Genomic DNA, 23,112 nt, shown 5'->3' with positions numbered 1-23,112 from the left:
AATAACTATCTCCTAACTTCCTTACCCAAACCCTCCTCATTGACTAGAAGCCCTCCCTTGTAACAAATATGTTCGGTCCAGAACACCTCATTGGTCATGTCTGTGTGTGCATATGTATGTGTATGTACATGTGTATGTATTTATGTATACTTATTTTATATCTATGTATTTGTATGTGTATATGTACGTATGGTACATGTAATGGACTTGAAATGACAAATGAGTTATTCAAATATGGCCAATAGGGTGATTTGTTTGCCTGGTCCATATTTAAATAGCCAGGGGCAACTCAGGGGTACAGCAGATAGAGCTCCAGGCTTAGAATCAGAAAGACCTGAGTTAAAGTCTAGCCTTCACACTGACTAGCTGGGTGGCCCTGGGCAGGTCACTTAATCCTCTTAACTCGTGAAGATGAGTCTTCCTGATTCCAAGCCCTGTCCACTGCACCAACCAGCTGCCTACACACACATACACAAACACACAATTTGCTGTTGTTCAGTCATTCAGTTGTGCATGACTTTTCATGACCCCATGGGCCATAGCACGATATGCTCTTCTATCTCTCTCTTTTATCTTCTACATCTCCATGCTCATATCCATTGCTTCCATGACACTCTCTTTCCATCTCCTGCTCTGCCGCCCCCTTTTCCTTTTGCCTTCAATCCTTCCCCACATCAGAGTCTATTCCAGGGAATCCTGCCTTCTTATTCCATGGCCAAAGTACTTGAGCTTCAGCATCTGCCTTTCCAGTAATAGCCCGAATAAACTTACGTATATAGCTGTTGTTACTGTACCATCGTGACTGACTCTTCGTGACCCTGTACAGGGTTTTCTTGGCAAAGATACTAGAGTAGTTTGCCATTTCTTTCTCCAGTGGATTAAGGCAAACAGAGGTTAGATGAGTTGACCAGGGTCACACAGCTAGTCAATGTCTGAGGTCAGATTTGAATTCAGGTCTTCCTCACTTCAGACCTGGTGCTCTATCTACTGGGTAAGCCACCCAGCTCAGCTGCCTTTATATAGTCCCACTGGGTCAATAGCTATATAATTTGGTGACTTGGAGAGATCAGAGATTTAGAGGTGGGAAGGGCCTCAGAGACCATCTCATTTAAATTTTTCATTTTGTGGATGAGGAAAATGAAGCCAGCCTTGGGAGATGAATCAGCTTGCCTAAGATCCCCGGGTAGGAATCATCAAAGGCAGGATTTGAACCCACAGTCAGAATACTCTTCACTGTGCCAAGGTGCTATCATCAGCCCCTCCAGCAGTTCATTAGGTGCCTGCCACAGCCCTTCTAGCAACCTTTATTTTCTGCTTTCATCATCTTTGCCAATCTGATAAGTGTGGAAAGCTAGAAAGGTAGGAAGGGGGCTGGCTATAAACACTTTGAAAAGCCAAACAAAGGATTTTATACTTAGTTCTGGAGATAGAGAGTGTCAGGTCTGAAGTCCCAGGGACTCATCTTCCTGAGTCCAAATTTGACCTCAGACACTTACTAGCTCAGTGACTATGGGCAAGTCACTTAATTCTGTTTGCCTCAGTTTCCTCATCTGTAAAGTAAACTGGAGAAGAAAATGGTAAACCACTACAATATCTTTGCCAAGAAAACCCCAAAGAATCAGACATAAAAATGACTGAATTAAACTGAAGCTTATTAAATGGGGGGTGGGGGTGATATGGTCAGACCTCTGATTTAGGAAGATTGATCTGACAGCTGAGCTGAGGATGGACCAGATTGGGGAGAACCTTGAGACAGGGACACCAACCAGCAGGATATTGTGATAGCTAATAGTGAATAGTGAAAGGACTGCACCAGAGTGGTGGCATTGTTGGAGAGAAGGGGATGAATATATCATCTAGTGGTGAATGGTTCATATTCTTCCATATTTGAATCGATTCTTTATATAGCATGGATATTAAGCCTTTATCAGAGAAATTTACTGTGATTTTCCCCAATTACTTCTCTTTTAGTTGAACTGCATTATCTTGCTTATGCTATTGGAATGCATGCATGCGTGAATGAAAAACACTTACTAGGCACTCACTGCATATAAAACACTGGACAAAGTTCTGGAGGTACAAATAAAATTCAGAGGCAACCTTCCTCTCAAGCAGCTCTCAAGCAGGAGGAGACAAATCAGTAGGTTTAAGGTTCAAGTCAGGTACAAAGGTTCAGTGAGCATTAGGTAGAGTACCAAAACAGAAAATAAAGCAGCTTAGGTCTTCTTCCAACAAAGGTCAGCTACCACTTCTTGGGGGCGGTGCTTCAGAGGGGATTTCTTATGAATACCAAACTATATGCCCTCTGAAGTCCCTTCCAACTTTGAGATTCTATGGATCTTCCAATAGCAATAATTAATAAAATAAACAATAATTAATGAAACAACAAAATTAATATTGAATAATGAATATAATATGAATAAAGAAATAATAAGTAGCACTTTGTGACACTTTATGGCATACAAAGCACTTTATATATATATTTCTCTTTTTTCCCCTCCTGGCATGGTAGATACTATTACTTACATTTTACAGATAAGAAAAATGAGTCTGACATGGGTTAAATGACTTGTCCAAGACCACACAGCTAATTGAATCCAGAGGCAGAATTTGAACTCATGTCTTCCTGATTCCATGTGGAGCACTCTATCCCCTGCATCTCATAGCTACCCAATTCTAATCCAAAATGGGCTGCTGTCTAAGGGATCAAGGTCAAAAAAGAGCTCTGGAGACCTGGGGGAGGGAGGCAGTCTATGCCAAATGTAACAGAGAAGGAATAGAGTCAAGAATGCCTCTCTTCATGAGCTCCACACAGAATTCTGACAGCACGCTAATCTAGCTGTTTTCTGCAGATTGATGGCCAGTGCTTTGTGGAAAGTAATTAATAAAGTGAAGAATTGGGTGTTGAATCTGATATTTGTTGGCCTTGTAAGTGCACTGACCTCCCAGGCTATAAATGATCCTCCTCTATTTTTCTGCTTGCTGACTTATTCTTGCAATTGTCTGTGGCTCCATTCTCACTCTGGTCCTGTCTCTTCTCCGATGAAAGCCCTAATAAATTAAGGGGTTCCCTGAGTGTCTTTGGATTCATTTTCTTCTTTTGGTTAATGAACAGCCTTTCTGCATCTGCTCCTTCATCTTCATCCATCCGTGTAAAGATGCTATTGTTATATACAGCACTCCATAAATTTCAGTACATCGACAAGCTAGCTGCAGATCCGTAGGTTTTTTACATGTGCCACGTATAGATGCATATGTGCACATGTTCATCAGTGATTAGGGAGGTGCCAGATTGGTGACACAAGGTCAAAGAACTTGTTCCTTTTTAGGGCATGAGGCAAAATAAATTCTAATTCCAGTTATGGCAATAGAGGATGCATTATGAATTATCATTGTGGGTGGCATTCCTTGTGTTCTGAGCGCCACTTCTGTCCTCGGCATTGCACAGAGATCATGCAAGAAGGCTGGGCCATGGCTCAAGGGTGGTAAGAAGGACTGTGGTTGTTGCTTCTTCATGGCAATGGGATGGCAGCAAATGCTATTCCTTTTATCAGACACTCTTGATATATATTGAAGTATATACTTCAACCAAGGAATTGGTAGCCTCTTATTTGTGTCTCCCCTGCCACTGTAGCAGAGTTATAACAGATATTGGGAGATGGAGCTTTGTCCCAGGCCAGCAACATACAGCATAAGGTGGGCACTGGCTCTTCATGGCAACTTCTACGCAACCGGCCCAAATAAAGTTAACCCCAGATGTTGCCTTCTACAGGAAGTATTTCCTGATTCTTCCAGATACTAGGGCCTAATCCCACCAAAATTACCTTGTATATATATAGGTGCATGATTTTCTTTCCTGCTAGAATGGAAACTCCTTGGGTTTGGAACTATTAACATTTATCTTTGTATCGCTAGTACTTAGAACAGTGCCTGGCACAGAATAGGAGCTTAATAAATGTCTATTGATTGGTTGATTGCATTGTAGATTTAACTGCCACCTGTACTGAAGAGTCTACAATGAGAACGAGGCATTAAACATTCAGATGGAGTCTTCAACACTTCAATGGATCCATGAGTCCTTGACCTACTCAGTGCAGACACTCCTTTAATAGTCCCGATAGCACATCCCCTCCCTTATCTTGGATGGTTCTCCCCAATGGATTTGCAACCATCTTCTCTTGATGGTCTATCCAATAGACTGGGGGCTTCCTTCTTGTCATTTTAACCCTCCATGGGCAACTGGTAGACTTTGGCAGTCATAGGCTAACTCTTGCCTTCACCACATGATCACCTTATCTTCTTCCATTTGGGCTTTTCCACCATTCTGTGAACTGAATGGTCACTGTTGGTAACACAGTACATTCTCCTTGCATTGAGGGGCAGCCTGACACAATAGGAAGAGGATTAATGTTGAACAGAGAACCTGCATTCAAATCTTGCCCCTGTATGTGGCCTTGGACAAGACATTGACTCCCCAAAGCTTTTCCAGGGGGCCTCTGGCAAATTGAATCTCCCCCTCTCCCACCACCCCTGTGGTCCATTCTCACCTCGTGCAACTTCCACCCTATTCTAGACCCTCACCGCATCTCATCTGGGCAACTGTAATAGCCTGCTAATGGTTTTGTCTCTTTTCTTTAATACACTTTCTTCATAGCTGCCAAACTGAGAGGCCCAAAGCAAACATATGAGCATGGCATTCCCCTGCCTCCTCCCCAGGAAAGTCAAGGCCTCATTTCCTCCAAGATAAGATAAACATGTCCAGCCCAACATGTACAAACCTCCACACTCAGACTCCCACTTACCTTTTCAGGCTTCTTTCATATCATTCCCCTTCATGCATTTTCCTTTCCAATCAAACTAGCCTGCTGGTGATTCCCCATATCCTCTATCCCATTTCTGGCTTCCACCTCTGTTTCTTAGGAACCCTACCTCCCTTCCAAGCTCAGGTCCCCATGTCTTTCCCAATTCCTCTTCCAATGGCTCTGCTGATTTTGCTCTTCTTCTCGCAATTATTTTGGTTTTCTTTGAGTATGCCTTTTGTTTCCTTAATTGTATATATTCTGCATAGAATGTTCTAACCCCTACCCCAGCCTCCAGTTCTAGGAATCCCTAGTTTCTTTTAGTGCTTAGGTGGCAAATACATTCTGGGTCACTAGTCCAGAGCCAGGCAGTCTTCTCCCTTGAAGGTTGCTATCAAAGCTCCACAAGAGATTTGGGAGAATCTCTTTTCTTATGACAATGGCTCAACCTCCTACTGATTTTATTCTTCTCTATTATTAGTTGTTAGTGACTAGTGTCCCAGTTCAATTGGACCATTTAACTTCAATTAGCTTTCACAAAGGGATATTTACTTCAAAGATACAGCAAGAGCAAAATTACAAACTTTTCCCACTTTATACTTTGAGGGCTCACTTTTCCCTATCCCACCTTACTCTCTGAGGAGAGTGGGCTCAGACTTAGTTCATAGCATTGGGGTAGCCAGACGGTGCCATAGTGCATAGAGCACTGGGCCTGGGGTCAGGAAGACTCATCTTCCTGAGTTCAAATCTGGCCTCAGACCCTTACTAGCTGTGTGACCTTGGGCAGGTCACTTTACTCTGCCTAAGTTCCTTACCTATAAAATGAGCTGGAGAAGGAAATGGCAAACCATGGCAGTATCTCTGTCAAGAAAACCCTGAACGGGACTATGAAGAGTTGGACACAGTTGAAATGAGTGAACAACACATAACACACAACACATAGCAACAATACAATAGGCCCACTGAGTGTGTATCCAAAAGCAGAGTTGCTGCTAGATGGGCTCTTTTCTTAGGAACCACTGGACTAGGTTCTGAAGATCACTTACTTCTCAGGACATTAGTGCTGGGAAGTGGCAAAACCCAATCCTGGGATACCTGGAAACCCAGAGGCTCCATCTTCTGAGCTTTTGAAACATGTAGGGGTGGAGTTTCCAATCTCTTCCCTTAAAACGGAAAATAATAAACACAGAGGCAAAGAATCAAGTTCCATTTCATAGGGTTGCACATCTTTAGAGGGGAGAAAGCCCTTACAATCTATTCGCTCACTGGATGCCGTCAACAAAGTAGTCAAACTTAGAGAGAGTAGTCAAAGAGAATACAACTTCAGTCACCAGGGCCTTTTGAAGGCACCTCCAGTTCCAGAAATGCATCCAAACATAAGGCTTCTCCTAACCATGAGCTTAGCAGACCTGAGCCAGTTACGGAATGTTGACACACACTTCACATTCTTCCAAAGGCACTGCCATTCTTCATCGCCACATCTCTTCTGGAAGCAGGCCCCCAGCTTCTCTATATTCTCCCTTCTGCGTGCCAGTCCCTGTTACACCCAGCTCAAGCAACCCCCCCCCCCCCACTTCACAGGATTCCTTGCTTGGGCTCCCAAGTACTGCTGCCCTCCCCTGAGGCTGTTTTGTATGTATTTTGTACATAAATATCTATACATGTTCATGTGGGCTCCATGAGGGCAGAGATTACTTTGTTTCTTGTCAGCCCCCAGCAAAGTGCCTGCTATTAGAAGGCACTTAATAAATGCTCATTATTTGATTGATTTGGGCCTTGAATGAGCTGCACAATTGTCTTACTTGTGTTTGACTCTATATCTCCAGTAGAATATAAGCTTCCTGAAGGTCTCCCTCAATAGAATGTAAGTTCCTTGTGAATGGGACTTGTTTCATTCTTTGGACTTCTAACCCAGAGCCTAGCACGGTGTCTGACACATAACAGTAGGTACTTAATAAATGCTTGCTGGTTGATTGTTTCTTGTCCTTATAACTATCATTTTCTATACTACTTTCCCATGGGGGATAATGGGAACTAGAATGATGATTTCATTGGTATAAGGAACTCCCAAGTGAGGAAACCCCCTCCTTCAATGCAAGCTGGCACCTTCTGGGAGAATTGCCTAAAGTGCTGAGAGATTAAGGTCCTTGCCAAGGGTCACCCAGCCAGGATGTGTTAATCTCCCTTGAATCCAATGAGATAATGTTTGTAATGCATTTAACGCAGTGCTGGCACATAGTGGGTGCTTTATAAATGTTGCTTCCCTTTTTCCTTCCCCTCCCTTATACAAACTGGGGGTTTAATTAAAGTTTATTGAATTACACATAGCAGCCACATTGTTGCTTGGACCCGGAATCCTCCTAAAGCATTTTGCTTGTACAAGCTGTACCCCCTCCCTTCACTGCAGAATGCAGGGCAGCAAACGCCATGCTTTTCACTCGAGACACTTTAGGATAGAATTGTCCAGAAGGCAAATTAACGTTGGACAAACACACTGTCATTCATATAAATTGTACCCTGCTAGGAAGATTAATCTGGTCTCTGTTTTGCAGCATTTTTAAAACACTTTCATCCCAATCAGGCCCAGCCTCATCTGTGGTGCGATAGGAAGTGCCATAGCAGGAGATGGAGCAAATGGAAGGGGGTAGATACATGGATATACAGTACAATATACAAGATGATTTTCTGGATACAGGTAAATTTGGAGAAAATTAAAATGGATTTCATACCAGATTAATCTAAACACAAAAATAACAGAAATTATTTTCCTCAAAGAAGGTGACCTCTTGATCTGTGAACAGGTCTATAAGAACAAAGCCAAATAAAATTAAGGCAATAATTCAACTCATTTAAGGGTTCAACCAGCCAACTGATCAGACATTTGGTATTAATTAAGCACCTTCTTGAAGTCAGGCACTGTGCTAGTGACAGAGAATACAAAGACAAGACTTCTGCTTCCAGCAGCTAAGATGGACCAGTGCAAAGGTGGTCGCTCTCACTCTCCCCTCTCAACCTCTGAAAACCCAGAAAATATCACTCCAGAAAAAAACCCCTGGAACAGCTGAACTAGAAGAAAGATGGGGAGCAGCAGTGTAGCAGCAGGTCTCCCAGTGCCTCAGCAAAAATAAGGGAGGCAGAACTACAAGGGGCCCCAGGCCAACAAGTACCCTGCAGCATTCAACTGAAAGGAGGTGAAGAAAACAACCTAAAGGCTTCCTAAAGACCCGGCCTTGCTGATTCCAACCCAACACCAGGTGAGCTGTCGGAGCCCTGCAGCCTCCAATTGTGAAGAAATCCTGAAGCCCAGGTGGTAGAGCAGGCAAACACCAACACCCGGACCTCCGAGTGCCTCAGTGAGGGCAGGGGGGAACCCATGGAAACCAGCTTAGAAAACCACCAGGTGCCTTGGCACTCTACCACAAAGGAATCTCCCAGTGCATTAGGAGAAAGGAGGGAGACAACATTGCAGGGGTCCCCAGGAAGATAAACACCCTGCAGCACCCATCTAAAAGGAGCTGAAGAAAGCTAAAGGAAAGGAAAAGCAGGCAACCTAGAATTGCCTGAAAGTTCCAGCCTTGCTGATTCCAGCCCAACACGAGGTAAGCTGCCAGAAACCTACAGTCTCCAATTGGCAGCATAAGAGGTCCCAGCACACAACGCCAGTGACCAAGACCTAGGCTCCCAACATGAGAAGCTTGGGTCAATTACCCTCTGTTCCCCAGCAGGAGAGCTCAATCTCTTTGAAGGCCAGGGAATAAAGAAACACCATGAGTAAAAAGAAATGTACCATAGATTCATATTATGAGACAGAAATTCTGAAGAGGACAATATTGTCAACAAACCCACATCTGCAATAACAAAAGGGAATATGAACTGGTCTGAAGCCCAAAAAGCCTTCTTAGAAGAGCTCAAGAAGGATTTTAATAGTCAAATGAGAGAAGTAGAAGAGTCCTTCAAAAATACAATTGGCCAATTGGAAAAAAAGTACACTGAAGAAAACAAGTCCCTAAAAAACACAATTGGCCAATTGAAGAAGGAAGGACAAAAACTAACAGAAGAAAACAATCTGTTAAAAACTAGAATTGGACAAATGGAAACTAATGTCTCTATGAGAGAGCAAGAATCAGTCAAACAGAAACAAAAAAAATGAAAAAATAGATGAAAATATAAAATACCTCATCAGTAAAACAACTGACCCAGAAAATCGACTCAGGAGAGACAATTTAAAAATTATTGGACTACCTGAAAATCATGATGAAAAAAAGAAAATACAAAGACAAGAAGCAAATAATCTCAACCCCCAAGGAGGTTATATATATATATATATAGATATATATATACACACATACACACATATTCATATACATGCATACATACATACATACATACACACACACGCATGCACATACACACACACACACACACACACCCCTATATAGGGGCAGCTAGGTGGTACCATAGTGTATAGAGTGCCAGTACTGGAGACAGGAAGACTCATCTTCTCCAGTTCAAATCCGGCCTTGGACACTTATTCATAAGTCAAGTCATCTCCCTGTGATGTTACTAATCTTCAAAAACAAAGGATGAACAACAAAAGCTGCATAACCTTGGGTAGGTCACTCAACTCTGTTTGCCTCAGTTTCCTCATTCATAACTAGGGTGAAGACATAAGAGCTTTGTCCCAGGCTGAGAAATTAGTACTTTCAGTCCTTTAGCAGCTAGAAACATCAGTACTTAACTCCTAATTAGCAAGGTAGTTGGCTTAAGTAGGAAGTTATTAGCTGAATTTCTCCCCATCCACTCTGTTTTCCAAATCTATTCTTCATGTTGTTTCATTTGGAATAAGTTGTGATGCTTTCCCCAAGAACAAAAAAACCAAAACAAAACATTAGTTATGGCTCCAGATGGACAGATTGTAAGTTACACTATTGGAGGGCATACCCATATTGATTAGATAATTTATTTTCCAAAGTATTGAAGTGTATTCATTTAAATATTCAGAGGCGAGTTCCTAGGGGATGGGGCTGAGGGGAATCTTGGTAGCAGAAGCCAAAGAGGATCAGTGCTCCAGGTCATTTCACCAGAGGGTGTTGGAGTAGGTAGCACATGAAGAAATTCCATGAGGTCATTCTGGTTCTCCCTCTGCTGATTAGCTGCCAAGTTTGGACAATGAAAACTTTACAGCAGAATCCAATCTGCAGAATGAATTCAGGATCTCTCTATTCAAGAGAACAAGGAAATTCAGTCAAGTGTTGCTGGATTGATCTGCTGAGTGAGGGGTTTACCAGTCAAGAATCAAGTGTTTGTGTTTTAATCTTTATTTGAAGTAACAGATTCTAACAAAAATAAAGGTAGGGGAGGGCAAAGATCTCTGTAAAATGGAGACCACAGAGAGTAGCAAAAATAGGGGTAAGATCATCCAGCCCCTTCCTTTAGAGATGAGACCACTGAGGCCCAGAGAGGTTGTGACTTGCCTGATACCACATAGTTAACAAGTGGCAGTGTTGAGATTCAAACCCCAATCCTATGGGATCTAAATACAGTGTTCTTTGCCTTACCCCTTACTGCTTCCACCCTTTCCAAATGAAGACACATTCCAGGGTTTAACAACAACTTTAGTCTGAAATGGACAGAATTAGAACCTGCATATAAGAGAAATAGCAGCCAGCCATTAAGCCAAACTGGGGCGCTACTGGAAGGTGCAGTGGTTAGAGTTCCTGGCCTGTAGTCAGGAAGACCTAAGTTCCAATCTGGCCTCAGCAACTTTGGAGCTGTGTAACCCTAGAGAAGTCACTTAACCTTGTTTGTCTCAGTTTCCTCATCTCTAAAATGAGCTGGAGAAGCAAATGGCAAACCACTCTGGTACCTTGCCAAGAAAACCCCAAATAAGATCACAAAGTATCAGACATAACTTAACTCCAGAAGAACTGGACAAACTACAAGTTATGATATAATGAGGTTATCATTTACTCTGGAGAGAGGTAAAGATTTCCTTTTTTGGGGGGGGTTGCTTAGGGGTGGAGGGAAATGACCTCCAGTTTCATCTTGATTTGTGATTTTACCAGGAACTCCTAGTATGAAAAACTCCTTTTACTGATTCAGATCAAGAGTATGCCTGTACCATAGTCTTAAGGAAGTTGCCTAGGGCACTCACTGGAATGCTAAATGAGTTGTCCAGGGTCCACAACTAGTAAGTATCAGCTGGGAATTAAACTCCTGACTCTCAGGCCAGCCCTTTATCAACTTTCCCTTACTGCTCGACAAGTGTAACATTATTGAATTTAAACATACCTAAAGAACTTCAGCCTAATTTTCCCCTAGAATGTCTGTTGAGTTTTTCTCTTCTCCTTCCTTCTTTTTAATATGAGGAGACTGAAAGTGATGGCAGGCTGCCATTGTTACATGGGAAGCAAACTCCTTTTGGTATATCACAGACATATGGGGCAGTAATGGATTTATATCTATTTCTTCAGTACTTTCTCTCTCCCCATTTTTAGTTGACTTCTCCTAGACAAGAGCAATATGTTTCTTTGCCGACCTATCACCTCAACTGTTAACACATGGCTCCACATTCTGAGTTCCCAGTGGTAAAAAGTTAAAACTTCATCGCCTGATACTTGAGAGCTACATTTTGATTATACAGTGAGGCTGGTCCCTGGAGTTGATCCATGCTGGAAATAACAGTATTTCTGTTTTTCCTTTCCATTAAGATATCCTCCTTCCCTTTTCTGGGGGCGACAGGATCCCAGTCCAAACTAATTAACTTGGCTGCTTGTCACTGTCTTTGGTATGGTGGCATAAGACCTCTCCTAACATTAATGCCTATTCATGATCAATGAAGACAGATAAGATATGTGGCCCTTTCTCATGCTCCCTGGAATAGAGGCTGGGGAAGATAGGATTTTATCTCACCAGAATCTCAGGCAGTAATTGATCTGAGATGGCTCATGGTGCCAATGTCTAATGTCTTGGTGTTTGATTCACCTTCTAATAACACATGGCCATCAGATGGATGGATACTTCTCTGTGGGACTGGGGAGGAGGAAGGGAACATTATTTTTAAAACATTAACATCAGCAGAACTGCCAGAAAATTTTTTTAAAGAAAACATAGAGTTTGAAGACTTACTCTGAATATTTTATTTGCCCAGAAGGGTTTCAGAAAGCAGCCAAAATCTTGCCAAATCCTTGAAAAGTCACCATGCAGATAGTCACACAGATCTAATCACTAAGACACAAGGTTGATGGGAAGATAGGTTCTGGTCCTCTCAGTCAGGGTTTAGCCATTAGACTTGGCTAACTTCATCTCACTCTATACTCAGTTTTTTTGATTTATAAAAGAGGAAACTTTGACCTTTGCTGATCTCAAAATAATACCATATGGGTTGGCAGCTTTATTTCTCTATTTCACTATAACCTTCTTGAGGGCAAAGGCCATTTGGTTCTTTCCTAAGATCATAGATCTAGAGCTGAAAGAGACCTCAGAGGACACCTAAGCTGAACCCCTTTGTTTCATGGATGGGAAAACTGAGGACCAGAAAAGTGAAATGACTTTCCCAAGGTCAAAGAGATTGTAAGCCTCAAAGGTAGGCTTTGATCCAGGGCCTCTAACTGTCAAGTTAAGACTCTTTCCATGGTACCATGTACCATGTAGCCTCAATGCTAACCATTCCATCTCAAATACAGGGGGCACTTAACAAACATTTCTTAAACGAATTCTCTGTTAGAGAAATTTTTATTTAATTTTTCTTGAGTGGGGGCAGAGTCTAGACATGTGACTTTATGGGGGTGGGGACATCATATGGAAGCTACCTCCACTGATGCTAATTAGCACCTGTACAGCACAGCAAAAAGAGCAGTGGTTCACAGAGGAGCACAGGGGTTCAAATTCTGCACCTGATGTTACCTTAAGAATATTTCTTTATGCCTCCGGGACTCAGTTTCCTCTTTTGTAAAATGAGAGGATTAAACTCCCAATCTATGATCCTAGGAGTCTTGTAAGGTATAATCTAGGAGAGTTGCATGAGAATATTAAGTGCCTGTGAGCAGCTAGGTGGTACCATAGTGCACCAGGTTCGCAGTCAGTAAGACCCAAGTTCAAATGTAGCCTCAAATGCTTTTTAGCTGTGTGACCCTGGGTGAGTCACTTAACCCTGTTTTCTTCAGTTTCCTCATCTGTAAAATGAGTTGGAGAAGGAAATGGTAAAGCACTTGAGTAGTTTTGTTGGGAAAACCCCAAGTGGAGTCATGAGAGCCAGACATGACTGAAATGATTCAACAACAACTAAATGCCTTGACTGTGGTCACACCTAATAGCAGCTGAAGGTGGAAATTGAACATGTGTTTTCCTTCCTTCCTTCCTTCCTTCCTTCCTTCCTTCCTTCCTTCCTTCCTTCCTTCCTCCCTCCTCCCTCCTTCCTCCCTCCCTTCCTTCCTTCCTTCCTTCCTGCCTGCCTGCCTGCCTTCCTGCCTTCCTGCCTTCCTGTCTTCCTGCCTTCCTGCCTTCTTTTGGATTGTAAGACAGGATCATGTAACTAGGAGGAAGATAGCTCTGTGGATGGACGGAGCCGGAAGACCTTCCATTCATCTATTAGGAGGCCTGGCCCAGAGAAGCAGCTGGTTTAACTTAAAGCATCTGAGATTTGGAACCAAACAGTAATTTACACCAAGTCCCTCACTTAACAAGTGAGAAAATTTGATGTTCAGAGAGGTAGATTGAAGGAAAGGTAGGATTTGAACTCAGGTTTTCTGCTCCATTACTTTGTGCTGCTATTTTACACTGGGCTATTTGTACTGCCATATACTTCTATAGAATTGCCAGAGCATCAAGAGATAAAACAGGCCTTAGCAATTATCTAATCCAGCAGTTCTTAACCAGGAAGTCTATGAATTTATATTTTAAAATATCTTGATGATTTATTTCAGTACAACTGGTAGCCTTTGCAATTCTCTGTATTTTATTTTATGCATTGAAAAACATAATTCTGAAAAGGGGAAACATAGGCTACCCCAGACTGCTAAAGGGGTCAATGATGCGAAAAAGGTTCAGAACTCCTAGTCTAGTTCAATGCTTTCATTTTACAGAGGAAATTGAGTGCCAGACAGGGGAAGGACTTTGCAGAAGGTCACAAGAGCAATAATTAGCAGAGTCAGGATTTGAACATGGGTTTTCTGATTTCCAACACATGCCTTGTTCTATGAACTCTTCCCCAAATACTTCTGCAGTCGGATAAGACATAACATTGATAATAACTGACTCTAAATTTCTACTTTACTTACTTTATCTCATTTGATCTCAATAGACTTGGGAGGCTGTTGTCAAAACTTCCTCTTTTAACAGAGGAAGAAACTGAGTCTGAGATAGATACTAAGTGCTGGAGTCAGAATTTCAACTCATGTTTTTCTGACATGTAGTTCAGATTTCTATCTGCCACACCACACCGATTCTCCAAGGCATAGTGATGGTAACTAGCTATTAAAAAGAAAAAACAACCTCAACAACAATTCTATGCCTAAGCTTGCCTAATTTGAATGGAGAATCATATAGGGAAATTTTCTTTTGTTTTACTAATTAACTGAGATTTGTTGTAAATTCTTGACTTAGAAGTCACATGGATACACACAAAACAAACCCCTTTTTGTTTGGCACTTCAACATTATGTAGGCAGTTTCGCCCTGGCAGGAAACCCAAATTTTGAATTGCAATTATAAGTATACGATGGCAGGGGGCAGGGGCAAATTTTGCCTCTTGTAATGACAAGCATGGCCCCCTGAGGCTGAAACCATACTATGAAACCATTTATCATATCTGTGCTTAAAATAAACCAGTAAAGAACAAAACATTCTATCTTTTAGTGTATTTTTGATAAACTGATAAGTATCTGCGTTTCCTGAGTTACTTCAGTAACTAAACATAGATTCTTTGCAATTTTTTGGTGTGTTTTGTTTTTCCACAATTACATTAAAAATGATTATTAGCATTCTTTTTTGAAATTTCGAGTTCCAAATTCTCTCCCTTCCTCCCTCCGCACCCCTTCCTTGAGAAGGCAAGCAATTCAATATAGGTTATACATGTGTAGTCATGAAAAACATATTTCCATATTAGTCATATTGCACAGAAAACATGAACCAAAAGAACCTCAAGAAAAATAAAATTTAGAAAGTATGCTTCAATCTGTATTCAGACACCATCAGTTCTTTCTCTGGGGATGGATCACATTTTTCATCATGAGTCCTTCAGAGCTGTCTTGGATCATTGTATTGCTGAGAATAACTAAGTCATTCACAGCTGATCATCCTACAATATCATTGTTACTTTGTATACAGTACATGTCACTTTGCATCAGCTTCTGTAAGTCTTTCCAGGTTTTTCTGAGAGCATCCTGCTCATCATTTCTTATAGAACAATAATATTCCATCATAATCACATATACAATGTGTTCAACCATTCCCCTATTGATGGGTATCCCCTCAATTTCCAATTCTTTGCCACCAGAAAAGAGCTGCCATAAATATTTTTGCACGTACAGGTGCTTTTCCTTTTTGTTTTTTAACCTCTTTTTGGATACAGACCCACTAGTGGTATCGCTAGGTCAAAGGATATATATGGCTTTATAGGCCTTTGGGCATAGTTCCAAATTGCTCTACAGGATGGTTAAATCAGATCACAACTCCAGCCAACTGTGCTTTAATGTCTCATTTTTCCCATGTCCCCTCCAACATTTGTTATTGTCCTTTTCTGTCTTATTAGCCAAAGTATGGGGTAGTGCCTCAGAATTGTTTTAATTTGCATTTCTCTAGTCATTACTGATTTAAAGTATTTTGATATGGCTATAGATAGCTTTGATTACTTGATTTGAAAACTGTTCATATCTTTTGATCGTTTATCAATTGGCCAATGGCTCTTATTTTTTTTTTTATAAATTTGACTCAGTTCTCTATATGTTTGAGAAATGAAGCCTTTGTCAGAGAAACTTGCTTCAATTTTTTTTCAGTTATAATTGCTAAATGTATTTCCCTCCATCCTATTCCTACTTGTTTATTCTGTTCTCTCTCGTTTTCCTCTGTTGCTCCTCAAAAGTGTTTTGCTTCTGACTACTGACTCCTTCAGTCTGCCCTCCCCTTCCATCACTCTCTCCTACCACTTCACCTTTCCTCTTCTGTTCCTACTTTCCTGTAGGGCAAGATAACTTTCTAAACTCAATTGAGTGTGCATGTTAGTCCCTTTTTGACCCAATTCTGAGAGAGTAAGGTTCAATCACTGCCTCTCATCACTCTGTTCTTCCTCTCCACTGTAAAGGCTTTTTTTTTGCCTTTTTTATGTGAGATAATTTGCCCCATTCTCCCTTTCCCTTTCTCCCAGTACGTTACTCTCTCATCCATTAATTTTATTTTTTTTAGATATCATCCTTTTATATTCAGCTCACACCTGTGACCTCTATCTATATATACTCCTTCCAGCTGCCCTAATAATGAGAAAGTTCTTATGAGTTACAAGTATCATCTTTCCACGTAGGAATGTAAACAGTTTAATCTTGTTAAGTACCTTGTGATTTCCCTTTCTTGTTTACATTTCTGTACTTTTTTTTTTTGGAGTATTGTTCTTCAAAGTCAAATTTTCAATTCAGCTCTGGTCTTTTCATGAAAAATTCTTGAAAGTCTTCTGTTTCATTGAATGGCTATCCCCGCCCCCCTAAAGGATTATACTCGATTTTTCTGGGTAGGTTATTCTTGGTTGTAATCCTAACTCCTTTGTCCTCCAGAATATCATATTCCAAGCCCTCTGATCCTTTCATGTAGAAGCTGCTAAGTCTTGTGTTATCCTGACTGTGAGTCCACAATATTTGAATTTCTTCTTTCTGGCTGCTTGAAATATTTTCTCCTCAACCTTGGAGCTCTGGAATTTGGCTATAATATTCCTAAGAGTTTTCATTTTGGGATCTCTTTCAGGAAGTGATTGGTGGATTCTTTTAATTTCTATTTTGCTCTCTGATTCTAGAATATCAGGAGAGTTTTCCTTGATAATTGCTTGAAAGATGATGTCTAGGCTCTTTTTTCATCATGGCTTTCAGGTAGTCCAATAATTTTAAAAATTATCTTTCCTGGATCTATTTTCTAGGTTAGTTATTTTTCCAATGAGATATTTTACATTGTCTTCCATATTTTTTATTCTTTTGGTTTTGTTTTATTGTTTCTTGATTTCTCATAAAGTCATTAGCTTCCATTTTCCCAATTCTAATTTTTAAGGAATTATTTTCTTTTCAATGAGCTTTCATACCTTCTTTTCCATTTGGTCAACTTTTTAAGGAGTTCTTTTTCTTCAGGGAATTTTTGTACCTCTTTTTTCATTTGGCCAGTTCTGCTTTTCAATGCAGTCTTCTTCTCATTGTTTTTTGTTTGTTTGGTTTTTGTACCTCTTTTACCATTTGGCCTAGTTTGGTTTTTAAGATGTTATTTTCTTCAGTATTTTTTGTGTCTCCTTTACCAAGCTGTTGACTTTTTTCATGATTTTTTTGCATCACTCTCATCCCGCCCCCCATTTTTCCTCTACCTCACTTATTTGATTTCAAAAATCCTTTTTGAACCCTTCCATGACCTGAGACCAATTCATATTTTTCTTGGAGGCTTTGGATGTAGGAACTTTGACTTTGTTGTTTTCTTCTGAGTATGTGTGTTTTAATCTTCCTTGTCATCATAGTAACTTTCTATGGTCAGAAATTTTTTTCTGTTGTTTGCTCATTTTCCAGTATATTTCTTGACTTTTAAACTCTTTGTTAAAGTGGGGTTCTGCTTCCAGGGTGGAGAGTGCACTGTCCCGAGCTTCAGGGTTTTTGTGAAGCTGTTTTCAGAGATACTTTTAGGGACCTGTAAATTTTGGGTTCTTCCAAGGTGGTGTGATCTAACAAAGAGGGGTGTTTACTCCTCTCCAAGCCTGTGCTCTGGCCTGTGAGTGACCACAGGCACTCTTTTCTGCCCTGCTTCACTGTGGCCACAAGCTCTGGTGTTCTAGTGCTCCTCCTTGCCCTGGGACTGCCACCCAGAACTGGGACCTGGATCTGAGTATGGATAAAGCAACAGAGTCTTGCCTCAGTGCTAGCCAAAAGACCCCTGTAATCTCCTGCTGACCTGTTGCTTGACCCCTTACTATCCCTTGGGCTGAGAGCTCCAGAAACAGCTGCTGATGCTGCTGATTCAGTCCCTCCCGAGGCCTGCTCCTAGCTTGCTACAGCTAGGGCTGTGCTGGCACATCCTGGGCTGGACTATGCTCCACTCTCACCCAGGTGTAACAGAGCTTTCATGCTGACCTTCCAAGTTGACTTTGACTGGAAAATTATTTCACCCTGTACTTTTGTGGGTTCTGCCACTATAGGATTTATTTTATGGCATCATTTAAAGGTATTCTGGGGGGTTTGGCAAGACCTCAGGAGAGTCACCGCCTTTTCTTAACCATCTTGGCTCCACCTTAGGGAATTTTCATTCAGTAGATTTTCTTTGAACACATGCAAGTGTCAATGCTGTGAGGAAATAGTAAAAGAAAGGGAAGATGAAACCCCTCTATTCCCCAAACCAACATGCCATTCCAATATGTCACCACACCCCTGAGAAGTCAAAATGAGGAAAAATGGGCTTGAAGACAGAACTATTTTTTTTCTTTTCTTCATAGGCAGCTAGATTATGCACTGGACTTGGAGTCAGAAAGTAGTGGGTTCAAATCCTGCCTCATATACTTAGTAGCTGCTTGACTCTAGGCAAGTCACTTAACATTGGTGAGCCTCAGTTTCCTCATCTTTAAAATGTGGATAGCACCTATTCACAGGGCTGTTGTGAGGACCAAATGAGATACCATATGTAAAGTGTTTGACAAACTTTAAAGTGCTATATAAACCCTAGCTCTTATTATTAACAGCTATTATTGTACCCATCACTCAGCACAGTGCCTGGCACATAGTAAGCACTTAATAAATGTTCATTAATTAATTGAAGATCCCTTACAGGCCATTCAGCCCAACTCTACAGAAGAAGAAATGGTGATTGGGCTTTCTCCTAGCTAGGAAGTATGAAAACCAGGATATGAACCTAGGCCTTTCTTCTTGCAATCCCAGAATGCTCTTGCTAGAGCCAGGCTTATTCTTGATCAGCAGGTCTAAAACAGAGTCTTAAATAAAATAGCCATGCTTTTATCTATGCCCCACTAGAGGGTACTGACCAACATTCTGTGGCCATCACTTATGTAGTTTCAGCAGATCTATTTCCCTCTGAACCTGAAGGTAATCATTTACATGCAGAATTTATGTAATTTTCCCAGCACCCCACCTAGATATTTACAATCAAATTTGGAGTCCTTAACCTAGTTTTATTTCACATCTTACTAGCATGGACTGGACTCCAGGATACTAATTAAGTACCAGGGGCTGAGAGGTCTCTTGCAGGATTTCTTCACCTATACCAGTGGTGTCAGCAATTAACAGGCTACCAAGAGAAATAGCTCAGGGGGAGACAAAGCAACAACTGAGGCAGATCTAAGGAATGGTTTTCAAACAAATTGGAGATATCATTGCTTCAAAAGACCTTCAAGAAACATCATGTTCATGAAATACCAAGACAATAGATTGATGGAGTAATGCATTGAGGTGACCCCAGTGTTGTCTTCTGCCAAGATGTGCCATGATGATGTTTTGAGAATCGGACAGTAGAGTCAGTTATACTTTTGTCTTCTGATCTAGTTTACAGACACCGATAGGAATTTCATCTCCAAAGAATCCAGCCTATTACTAGCAGAAGTTGCAGAGAAACCTTGTGCTTGGCCAAATCTCCCCAGAGTTGAATGAATGCCAAAGGTACTTTCCAAATTCTGAAGTTTGGTCTATCCTCTGGAATCAAATGTTCCAGTCAGGAGTACACAACTACCCAGATTGGGAGCGGGGGGTTGGTGGGTGGTGGTGCACAAGAATGAATTGGCATCCTCCTTTACCTCCTCTACTTCTACTAGATTCTAGTCTCAGCTAGTAAGAGCCTTCTGATTGGCTGAATGGGAGTTACCTTCTCCACCACTTAACCAGGCTGACAAACAGGAATCTTTTTCTCATCGGCCATCAGTAAGAGCCTGTTCTCACCCTGCCTGCATCTGTATAGAATAATAGCCAACAGCTCTGATGAGAAGATGGAAGAGGGAGGGGAAAGTAGATCCCTTCCATGCCTCCCCTTCCCAATCTCCAACACAGGGTAGTTTGAAAACTCAGAAAGACTCAGCCTTTGTTTAATAAAATCAAAACACATTTGCTGGGCACATTTCTTCCACTTTTAAAGGCTTGCCTAACTTCAGGGAATTTTTAATCCATGTGTTTTTTATTCTCTGACACTGACATCATCAACATGCCTTTTTGTGCAGTTGGTTGAACCTATTTTAATAAAGTTCCCTTACAACTTGTTTCTTTCTGAAAACAAGAAACTGCTTTTTTTCGCCAAAGGCAAGTAAACTTAAAACACCAAGAGGATTGGAGTAGGACCAAAATTCCAAGCTTGTGAATGCTAAAGGTGGAGAGGGGAGGGGAAAAGAGGAACTGGAGGAGGATCAGTACATTTTGATTAAGATGAGCTCTTCACTTTTCATCGATAGCAAGGAACAGGAGAATGGACCATGAACAGAGTTGGCGTGCCAGATGGTAAGTCAGTGTGGTACCGTGACAAAAGCAACCAAAGCAAGCAGCCCTACCATCAGCAGCAGAAGCAACAAGAAAACCCACTTGATTGGGAGTTAGAGTAGACGATCTAAGTTCAAATTCAGATACTGCTACTTATTAACTGGGTGACTTTGGGTAAGTAGCTCAACCTTTTTCTCATTTAAAAAAAAAATGAAGGCGGATGATTACTTCTCTTCCAGCTCTACCTCCTATAATCCTAAATTCTCTGAGGTCCCTTCCTACTGTGAAAATCTAAATCTTTCTGGGCCTCAGTTTCTTCATCTATAAAATGGGGTAGGGGAGGATAGGTTAAATTAGTTGAAAGTTTCCTTCCAGGTTTAAATGCTGTGACCCTGGCTAGATAATCACTAAGATGCCTTCCCACCTTAAAAGCCTAATTTCAGAAAACCCCTTCCCTTCTCTGGCCCTCAGTTTCCCCATCTGTAAAGCAGTAAGGTTGGATTAGGTAATTCTAATGTCTCTTTCCACCACTGAAATTCTTATGTGGAGAAGACCCTTTTGATCTCTGCTTTTTATTCTGCCCTAGACAAACAAATCTATGCTTTGTGCCTCTGATTATTTCAACAAAGGTATCACCTGCCAAAAACTAGAGCCCATCTATAAAGCTCTCTCTCACCCTGCCCCCTTCCCCGACCCTCTCTCTGGGTTATTGTACTCTCCAGAGGATGGGTAACTAGAACATTGGTACTGCCTGGGGTGAGCCGTGATTGTTTTAACAGATTAATTCTAGAAAAATATCATCCCTCCACTCCAAAACATTGAAGATGCTTATTGTAAATACATCTCTTGGGATTACTCTTCTTGACTAAGAACAGTCCTCCTCAATGGTATGCTTAATGTTCCAGCAAGTGAAATCCTCATTTGCTAGCATGATGTGTTTGGGGCCAACACTGGGGATTCCATCCCAGCCTTTAAATATATCCATATGCAGCCATCAAAACAGCCCTGCTTCTCGTTCCTTGGCATCAATGATTTGGGATGATTTTAATCCCTGTCAAAATGTACCTGGTCAAACAGGCATCAGAAAGATATATGACCAGAGGAAAAAAGTTGCTTTTTGCAGGGCTCTGTGAGACAAACAAGCTGTCCACTCTCCCTTAGCCTTCTAGCCAAATTGGAAAAACCGAGGCACTATTGGAGAAACAAACTTGCCTGCAATCTGGAGACTCTGTAGGGAATCATGCACCTATAATAAGAAAATGTAAAGGGGTGGGGGAGTAGAGAATGAGTTCTATAGTATTATTTTATAATCTAGACTTTGAAAGGGGGAAAAATCTTACAGGAAAGAAAATATATACATGGCAGTAGCTCCAAGCTGCCCACTCTCCCTCTCCCAAAAAAGAGCTGGAACCTGAATGGGCATCATCATGTTGTGACTAATGGGTCTGAGTCCGTCATTCCTGTGAAAGTACAGCCCCAAAACATGTTTCCTAGACCACAGACACATAGGAAGTAAATCGTCTTTTGTGGACATCTTCCTCCTTTCCTCCTTTCCTTCCTTCTTCCCTTCTTTCTTCTCTCCCTCTCTGATTTCATTCTTTCCTTCCTTCCTTCTCTCAGTCTCTCTCTCCTTTCTTTCCTTCTTTTCTTTCTTTCCTTCCTTTCTTTCTTCTTTCTTTCTTTCTTTCTTCTTCTTTCTTTCTTTCTTTCTTTCTTTCTTTCTTTCTTTTTCTTCTTTCTTTCTTTCTTTCTTTCTTCCTTCCTTCCTTCCTTCCTTCCCTTCTTTCTTTCTTTCTTTCTTTCTTTCTTTCTTTCTTTCTTTCTTTCTTTCTTTCTTTCTTTCTTTCTTTCTTTCTTTCTTTCTTTCTTTCTTTCTTTCTTTCTTTCTTTCCCCTTACTCAAGCTTTTTAGTTAAAGCTTGTATGACCATTTGATGGGGGGATATTGTAGAGGGCTCAACAATTTAGACCTGGAATGGGTTCTAATTGAACCTCTTTTTTTTCAACCCAGAAGGCTGAAGTAGTTTGCCCAAAGTTACACAGGTACTAAGTGGCACAGGGTAGATTCAAATCCAGGGCTCCTGAGTCCAAATCCAGTGATATTTCTATGGTATAAAGCTATCTTGGGGAGATTCATGATTAGGTTCAGATTCAATAAATTCAACTTAATAAAAAAAAAAACATTGTGCCCTATAGGATCTATGTACAGAGACAAAAATGACACGGTCTATTTTGGGGAGGGAGGACATTTAAAACTGGGAGAATTAGGAAAGGTCTTTAACAGAACATTGAAGGGAGCTAGGGCAGATAGCCTCTGAGATTCCCTTTGACTCAAAGATTCTGTATTTTGTCATTTCAGAGCTGATGTCCAACCTTTTCAATGCCCCATAAGATAGAAGGTTCATGAGGATTAGAGGTGGGATCCCTTTCATGATAATGATCATTCTTATTTCCAGAGCTTTTCAGGGTTTCTGAAGTACTTTATATAGCACAGCCCTGTGAGGTAAGGAGGGTAACCTCTTTGGGCCACTTCCCCAACATGCATTCACAATGACAATTTATGCTCCCAAAGGTGACTTCTACCTTGAGTTCTAAAGGTAAGCCAGTAACACGGTAACTCCTGAGCCCCAGTGGTATATTTCTCATTAACAATCAGCCTGGAGATAAAATTAGC

Source organism: Phascolarctos cinereus, unplaced genomic scaffold, assembly GCF_003287225.1.
Source record: "Phascolarctos cinereus isolate Bilbo 61053 unplaced genomic scaffold, phaCin_HiC Scaffold_3;HRSCAF=262, whole genome shotgun sequence".
Lineage (NCBI taxonomy): Eukaryota > Metazoa > Chordata > Mammalia > Diprotodontia > Phascolarctidae > Phascolarctos > Phascolarctos cinereus.
The sequence above is the reverse complement of the archived record's forward strand: the minus strand, read 5'-3'. Positions refer to the sequence as shown.